We start from the raw sequence: 9640 nt of genomic DNA on the forward strand, positions 1-9640 counted from the left end.
ATGAACTTATATAGAATCTATACTATTTTTTAGCACTAACCAATTGACCCAATGCCTAGTGTCAGTTAATGTTTTCTGCATGTTTTTCCACTTTTTAGGTTCCAGTACCAAATGAAGCCCAATTGACCTGAAACTTTTTGTGAATATTTTTTGGACCAAAACAAGACCATGGAGCATCGAAAGAAGGTCGGGAGGTGCACGAGACCCCAACAAGCTATTAGGTCGCGACCTGGGGGCGCACCCTATTGGCTTGTGGACACCTCATGGCTCTCCCAACCCTGTTCTCTGTCTTATAAATTCCTATTTACCTTAAATAATCCATAGGAGGCCCCAAAACATTTTTTACGCAGCCGCAAGTCTCTATTCCGATGGGAGGCCATCTAGAGATCCCTTTCGACACTTTGTCGGAGGGCGATCGATCACGGAGGGCTTCCTCATCAACCTTGTTGCCCTCATGATGATGTGTGAGTAGTTCACCAAAGACCTACGGGTCCATAGGAGTACCTAGATGGAATATTTCTCTCTAATTGATATTCAATACAATGATCATCACATCTTCGCTTTGATCCATATGATGTAACTCTTTTCTACGGTGCGTCTGTTGGGATCTGATGAATTGTGGGTTTATGTTCAAATTATTCATGATAAATATATATGATTCTTATGTGCATGATCATGATAGCTTCGTAATTCTCTCTCATCTATTGAAATAGTTTGGCCAACTATATTGATATTTCTTCGATGAGGGAGGTGTGTTCTAGTAGGTTCAACGTGGCGAGTTTCTATATCCTAGTGATAGAAGGGGAAAAGTTGCATCTTTGTGTTTCTGCTACCAAGGGTAAAATGATGGGGTTTATTCATATTACTTGAGTTTACTTTGTACACATCATGTCATCTTACACCAGCATTACTTTGTTCGTCATGAACTTAATATGTAGAGAGGCAAGCATAGAAGCGTTCTTGAAGTGAAGTAATAGAAATAGGTGCAGGCAGGAGTCGACCTATTTTTTATGGACATGATGCCTATATTTACATGATAATTGCCTTGAAAATTGCATAACTATCCTCTCTTCAAGCAATTTCCCAACGATAATTTGTTCACCCATCGTGTGCTATTTTAATGAGAGATGCCATTAGGGAAAGCTATGGGCCCCGGGTCTATTCACAACCTATTACTGAAACCTCCAATACCTTGCTTCAATTTATTTGCTTTTATTTTATTTTTCATTTTACAATTATCTACACACCTCATTTGCTTACAAATAATGAGACCAAGGGGATTTACAACCCTCTTGCCCGTGTTGGGTGCAAGTTGTTTGTTCTTTTGTGTGCAGCCGCTGAAGACGGTTGTGGTTGATATTCCTATTGGTTCGATAAACCTTGGTTTCATAACTGAGGGAAATACTTACCCACTTTCTGTCGCGATAACCTGTTCCTCTTCACAGAAAACCCAACGCAGATCACGAGTATCAACCGCTAGGTTGAAAGCTAAGCGGGAATTCCTAGAAAAAGCTCTTCCACCCGGTTTTTAGTGAAATCATGATGAAGATCTTAAAATGATTGGTACTTGTCCTGTTGAATCTTTGTTTACTTCTTTGAATTTTAATGGTAAAGGGACTCGATATGAGTCAACTCTAGTGAAGGAGCATCCCGTTTCTTGGAGGGTGATGATTTTAGTGCTAAAACTGAAAAAGTGGGTTTGGAGAGGTTAATACTTTAAGTAGTGATGTGCCCACTATTTTAGATTACAAGGACTTCAATTATTATAATTTCTATTTAGTATAATGTATTTCCTTGCTGCAATCCATTATTAGTTCACCCAATGCATATGAATAGAACACAACTTTTACTCAACATATATTGGAAGCTATGGTGAAAGCTTATGATGAGAAACTTGAGCTTGAAGTTTCTATTCCTAGAAAGTTGCATGATGAGTGGGAACCTACTATCAAAATTAAGATACATAAATATGAATGCAATGCTTTGTGTGACCTTGGTGCTAGTGTTTCAACTATTCGTTAAACTTTATGTGATGTGCTTGGTCTCACTAATATTGAAGAATGTTCCCTAAACTTGCATCTTGCAGATTCTACCATCAAGAAACCCTTGGGTAGAATAAATGATGTGCTGATAATTGCAAGTAAAAATTATGTTCCTGTAGATTTCATTCAGTGTCATATTGATTGCAACCCTACTTGTCCAATTATACTTGTAATACCCTTCCTATGAACTATAGGTTCAAGCATTGACATGAAAGAGGGAAATATAAGGTTCCAATTTCCATTAAAGAAAGGAATGGAACACTTACCTAGGAATATAATTAGGCCACCATATGAATCAATCATGAGAGCCACTTATGGGTTGAGTGTCATAGATGACAACACTTCAAACTATGCAATATGCCTAGCTAGGGGCGTAAAACCATAGCGCTTGTTAGGAGGCAACCCAATAGTTATCTTATTTTTCTCTTTTTATTTTCTGGTAGTGTGTAATAAAATGATTATTTCCTCTATAATAATTGTATTTTTATGTTTTAATTACTATTTGTGCCAAGTAAAGCCTTTAGGATGATTTGCATGATGAGTAGAATTGATACGGTACAAAAACAGAAACTTTGATGTCCAATGCAGAGCTTCTCTACTAGAACGTATTTTTAAGCTGATTTCTTACAAAGAATGGATATACATATTACTCAGATATTCCTAATTTTTTAGAGTTTTTGGAGTTACAAAAGTATAGGTTCATTACAGATTACTACGGACTGTTGTGTTTGAGTCAGATTCTATTTTTGCATGTGTACTTTGCTTGTTTTGATAATGCTATGGATTGTATCTCGTATATAAACCATGGAGGAGTTAAGATACAATACTCTATGATAAATAAAATACGAATTAATTTGTAACAGCGTCTGAAAGTATTATATATGTCGTATATAAACTATGAAGTTTTGTTGAGTTTTATGTGATTGAAGTTTTCAAGTTTTGGGTATTGTCCGAATGGACAAAGGATCGAGGAGAAGCAAAAGCCTAATCTTGTGTATGACCAAGGCACCCCAAGATAATATTCTATGAAGACTCAAGCGTCTAATCTTGGGGATGCCCCGGAAGGCATCCCCTCTTTTCGTCTCACTCCACTGGTATGTTACTTGGAGCTATAATTTTATTCATCACATGATATGAGTTTTGCTTGGAGCGTCATCTTATTTTGTTTGTTTTTTACTTTCAGTTTTCCACAATAGTTGTTTGCTGGACACACCTATTTGAGAGAAATACCACATCATCACAATTTGTTAGAAAACTCTATGTGCTTCACTTATATGTTTTGAGCTTAGCAATTGCTCTAGTACCTCACTTATATCTTTTGGACCATGGTGGCGTGTAGATTTTATAGAAATATTATGCTCTCGTTCTTCACTTATATTGTTTTGAGAGCTTGACAAATAGTGACGGTAATTTGCATGGGTCATAAGACCAGATAAAAAATAATGAGTATCCAATGAGTGATGATAAAAACCATCATGTAGCACATATAGAGAAATTGTGGGTGAATGATATTGATGTGGTGATATGAAAAAGGTGTGAGTGCATTATTATTAATTCAGATAGGTGTCAATATTAAGAGATGTTAAACTTCTTGTTCATCTAAAATATTAAAATGGCATGGTGATGATGTGTGAGCATTTCTATTCCTCGTTGAAATCCTTGTGTTGTTTTGAGTCACACTTGCGTGTTGGTTAATTCCTAGCAACCCTCTCCCTCAGGGCATGCGAGTAGTACTTTGATTCGTGACAAAACTAATAAAACTTTGCAATAAGTATATGTGTTCTTCATGACTAATGTGACACCATGGACATACGCACTCTCACCTCCTCATATTTGCTAGCCTCTTCGTACCATGCGTAGCCCCTTCTCACCTTGAGGATCGGTGCAACTTTCGCCGGTGCATCCAAACCCAGTGACATGGAACACTCTGTTGCACATGAATTTTTTTATATCCTCCAAAAAATCCACCATACCTACCTATCATGGCATTTCCATAGCCATTCTGAGATATATTGCCATGCAAATGCCATGATCACTTCACATGACTAGTTTGTTCATGATCATAATGCTTTGCATGATCATATAGAACTCACATAGTATTAGTGGAAAAGCCACAATTCATCATGTTTTTGATACATGTCACGCTAGATCTTTGCACATCCTGGTACACTGCAAGAGGCATTCATTCAGAGTCATATCGTCCTATCAGTTTTTTCACGTTGAGTTGTAAGTAAATAAAAGTGTGATGATCATCATCATTAGAGCATTGTTCGAGTGAAGAAATAAAAATGGGGGAGGCCAAATGAGCCCACCATAGTAAAAAATGAATGAAAGAAAAATAGAGAAGGTACTTTGCTACTATCCTTTACCACACTTGTGCCTCAAAGTGGCACTTTGTTCTTCATATAGAGAGTCTCATTTTATATCGTTGATATACTAGTGGGAATCACTTTTTCATGAACAAGGCTTGTATGTTCTCATGATGGGCGTACTCAAATTCCCGAGGTCTTCATGAGCGAGCAAGTTGGATGAACACTCCACTTAGGTTCAGTGGAGCTTTCTTACACTTATAGCTCTTCTGCATCATTTGCATGGCAATCCCTACTCCTTGCATCGATATCTATCGATGGGCATCTCCATAGCTCGTTGGTATGTCTAGTTGATGTGATACTATCTTCTCCACTTTTACCCCTTTGAAACGTACCACCATATTCTATTCCACCTTTATGCTATGTCCAGTGGTTCACACTCATGTATTGTGTGAAGAATAAAAAGTTGATGCATATTGAACAAGTACGATCCAACTGCGTGACTTGAACACCATGGTGGTTAACATTTGTATTAATGTGGTGAAGATGAAGCCATGCCTTGCTAATATAATAAAGATGGATCGGGGGTAAATTAATCTTTGAGTATCGTATACTTTCAAAAATTAACGATTTGCTGATTTTCCCTATAAGTATTGCTATGTTAATGTTTGTTAATTCTTTGTTTCTCAATGAGCATACATGCATAAGGTTAAGTCATGGATAGCATGTCACATAAAAAAATCTGTTTTTATCATTTACCTACTCGAGGACGAGGAGGAATTAAGCTTGGGTATGTTTGGTACGTCTCCAAAGTATCTATAATTTTTAATTGTTCCATGTTGATATACTATCGTTCTAGAATACTTTTGGGGTATTTATTTACGATTTTATATTATTTTTTTGCACTTACCTATTGACCCAATGCCAAGTGCTAGTTGTTGTTTTGTGGGTGTTTTTTCACTTTTTAGGTTTTCCATACCAAACGAATTCCAATTGCCCTCAAACTTTTTGGTGATTTTTGATGGAACAAAAGATAACCAACGAGCATTGGAAGAAGGCTGGAGGCCTCACGAAGGGCCCACAAGCAAACATGGCGCAACCTCGAGGGGCCCCTGATAGCTTGTGCCTCCCTCGTGGCTCTCCCGACTCCGTTCTTTGGCTTATAAATTCTCATCTACCCTAAAAACACCACAGGGAGTCCCAAAACACTTTTAAAGCTGACACAAGTCTCTGTTTTGACGCGAGGCCATGTGAAGCTCCATTCCGGCACCCTGCCGGAGGGGGGACCGATCATGGAGGGCTTCTTCATCAACCTTGCTGCCCTCATGAAGATTTGTGACTTGTGAGTAGTTCACCACAGACCTACAGGTCCATGGCCAGTACCTAGATGGCAATCTCTCTCTCTTTGATCTTGAATACAATGATCGTCACATCTTCACTTTGATCCATATGATATAATTTTCCTTCATGCGATGCGTTTGTTGGATTCGATGAGTTGTGGGTTTATGTTCAAATTATTCATGATAAAAATTGAGTCACCTCTGAATACCTATACGATTCTTATGTGCATGATTATGATAGCTTCGTAAATCTCTGTGATCTATTGAAATAGTTTGGACAACTAGATCAATATTTCTTCGGGGTGAGAGGTCTGTTGTGGTAGGTTCAACCTGGCGAATTTCTATATCCCAGTGAAAAAAGGGGACAATATGCGTCTTTGTGTTGCTGCTACTAAGGATAAAACGATGGGGTCTATTCATATTGCTTGAGTTTACTTTGTCTACATTATGTCATTGTTCTCCATGCATTACTCTGTTTTACTTAATACTCTAGATGCATGATGGAGAGTGGTCGATGAGTGGGGTAATAGTAATAGGTGCTGACAGGAGTTGGCCTATTTGTTTATGGATTTTATGCCCATATACACATGATCATTGTCGTGAATATCGCATAACTATCTGCTTTTCTGTCAATTGCACAACAGTAATTTCTTTACCCATCGTATGCTATCTCTCCATGAGAGATGCCATTAGGGAAAGCTACGGACCCAGGGTCTATTCACAATATAATGATAAAACCTCCATTACCTTGCTGTTATTTACTTGTTTTTATTTTATCTTGCCATCTACAATTATCTACACACGTCACTTGCTCGCAAATAACAAGACAAGATGATTGGCAACCCTCTTGCCCGCGTTGGGTGCAAGTTGTTTATTCTTTTGTGTGCAGCCGCTGAAAAGGGTTGTGGTTGATATTCCTATTGGTTAGATAAACCTTGGTTTCATAACTGAGGGAAATACATACCCACTTTGTGGTGCGATAACCCGTTCCTCTTCACGGAAAACCCAACACAGATCATGAGTATCATGGGTTCAACCTGAGGGTTTCTCTATCCGAGTGACAGAAGGGGACATATGTCTTTTTGTTGTTGCTACTAAGGATAAAACGATGGGGTTTGTTCATATTGATAGAATTTACTTTGTATACATCATGTCATCATTCTCCAAGCATTACTTTGTTTGTCGTGAGCTTAATACGTAGAGAGGTAAGCATAGAAGCGCTCTTGAAGTGGAGTAATAGTAGTAGGTGCAAGAAGGAGTCAGCCTATTTGCTTATGGACGTGATGCCTATATACACATGATCATTGGTGTGTAAATCGCATCATTAACCACTTTTCTGTCAATTTCCTAACAGTAATTTGTTTACCCATCGTATGTTGCTTTCATGAGAGATGCCATTATGGAACACTATAACCTTTGGGTCTATTCACTTATATATTCACAAAACTTATATTTAACTAGCTGCCTTTATTTGTCTTTTATTTTATTTTGCAATTTAAAATTATCTACAGACCTCATTTTCTTGCAAATAATGAGATGAAGGGGATTGAAAACCCTCCTTCCCGCGTTGGGTGTAAGTTGTTTGCTCTTTTGTGTGCAGCCCCTGAAGACGGTTGAGGACTGATATTCCTATTGGTTCGATAAAACTTGATGTCTTTACCTCGGGAAGTATTTATATGTATTGTGCTGCAATTACTTGTTCATATTCTCGTAAAACCCAACGGAGATCACAAGTATTTGAGCCCGACACTAGCACCACACCCCTCAACCTGCTACTCAGTGGGGTGAAGGCGTGTGGAGGTCCTGCCCCGCGACACCTTGCCCAATGCATTATTTCCACCGGGGAGGTGCCCCCGGCCTGGGTTACTTGGTGTGTTGACGACCCTCGGCTCTCTATGCCCAGAGTCATCAACTGCCGGGTTCACCACAAGCTCACTAGGCCGAGGAGCATTGGGGCTCCTGTCGTCATTGGGCCATTCCTCAGCTCGAACGCGGGCGTCCACAAGAGCCCCGTTCAGTTGCTCCTTGGCACAAATAGCCAAGATTCGTTCCACACAGGGACCCTTCTCACCGTGGAAAACAATGTCATAGTCGGAGGCCACCTCTCCAAAGTGTGCAAGCGGGACGGATCCAAGGATCGCAAACTAAGAACCAGAATAAGAAGAGCTAGGATTGGGGGTCATACCTAGGGCGAGGTCACGAGCAGCCGCACGAATGGCCGCCTTCTCCGCGATCATTGGCACTCGGCCCTCCGACAACGTACTAGAGCCGGAGAGTCGAGCGCTCTGTCCCGCCGCCACCGACGGAGAGGAAACCAGCCTGGAGCCAAGGCCAACCAATGGGGAGGCGGTGCCAGGCGAGGCAAGCCCGAGCCCCGACATCGGCGGAGTGGCGGGGAGCAATGTTGGGGACCCCCGGGCTGGAGCAGGTGGGGTTCCACGCGAACGAGTGTAGTAAACCGCCCTGGGGAGCATCGAGACGATGGAGTGCAGACGTTCAAACCCGGGTTCATGGAGCCCCCCTCCAACATAGAAAGAGGTTGTGAGGCTAGAGCACATGCCGAAACAATCCCCCAGCCACCGGTGGGGCGGTGGAGAGCATGGCAGAATCCTGAGGGGAGTCACCTGAGCCGGAGGAGTTGTCCTCAGAGTGATCCTCATCTCCCTCCGGCCCGCCTTCGTCGTAACCTATGAGGGACGGGGGCCGTTCGCCATCCTTGCCTCCAGGTCATCCAGGTCCGGCTTGTAGTTGAGGCGGATCCGCTTGGACCTCCCAAAGTAGAATACCAACAAGAGGCCCTCGACCTCAGGCGAGGACTGGCGCAAGATTTCAACCCTGGCCGGTCCATCCCCCCACCAGAGAGTCCTCATTCACTGTCAGCAGTTTGACAATCAGCTCTGAAAATGCCTTGAGGATGTGGTCTTGCTTGCCCCTCGCAGGGAGGCCAAATATGTAGATCCACACCTGCTCAAGGGGGGCACCGGCTCAGGAATCATCTCGTCCTTCTTTATGGAGATTAGCAACTAGTTGATGGGACACTTGACGACATCTCGGGTGCACACGTCAAGCATATCCGCGGAGGGGAAGGGCACAAAGAAGACCAACGACGCCATCTCTGAGACCTTCCACGAGAAGGAGCTCCCGTGGTAATCGCCGATGTAAGCGGAGAGCTCGGGCCGAATGACCTTGGGGTGACTAGAATGGATGGTGGAGGGTCCTCGCCGGGAACGAGGGTGATCGTGGCGAGATGAGGCCTGGCCGGCCGATCCTCCAAGGTAGCGTACAGGAAGTAGAACTCACCCTCCCAGGCATCCCGTACCCGAGGAAGGCGAGCGTGGAGGGGCACTAGGGAGGGGGCCCGCACTCAGACCGGAAGTGGCCGGTGCTTCCGTAGTTGAAGCACACAGACTACTCGCGGGTCCGAGGTCGACGACCCCAAGCCAGGAGGGGGAGGGAGGGGGCAGCTGAGCCTCCTTCTCCATGCCACCAACGAGAGGGGCGACTGTCGCATGGACTGCTGACTCCTCTCCACACGGGTCACCCACCCTCTCCTTCTTCTTCTTATTCTTCTTTCGACGAACAACCGGGGCTGGAAACCCAGTTCCCTCCCATCGAGTAAATTGCACAAAATCACCACAACTGGGAACCCCAAAACAAGCAAACCGCTACCATTCATTTTGTTTTCAAAAAACCATCACCATTTTCTAACAGTTTTCAAAATACGACGATTGACCAATTAGAGCATTTTAATGCAAAATTTGAAAAGTGGGTCCTGCTGTCAGGTGCCATGTAGCTTGCGCGAATACGGTGCCCGTCACACACGTACTCACGTTCTCACGGCGGAGACATTTGACGAGTTCACGTTTGAAAAAAAAAATCACCACAGGAAATCACAACCACCACGCCGCCCCGCGGCCGCCGGCAAACCTGCCTTGCATTGTTGCTTCCC

The sequence above is a fragment of the Hordeum vulgare genome, chromosome 7H (assembly GCF_904849725.1).
Source record: "Hordeum vulgare subsp. vulgare chromosome 7H, MorexV3_pseudomolecules_assembly, whole genome shotgun sequence".
Classification (NCBI taxonomy): Eukaryota; Viridiplantae; Streptophyta; class Magnoliopsida; order Poales; family Poaceae; genus Hordeum; species Hordeum vulgare.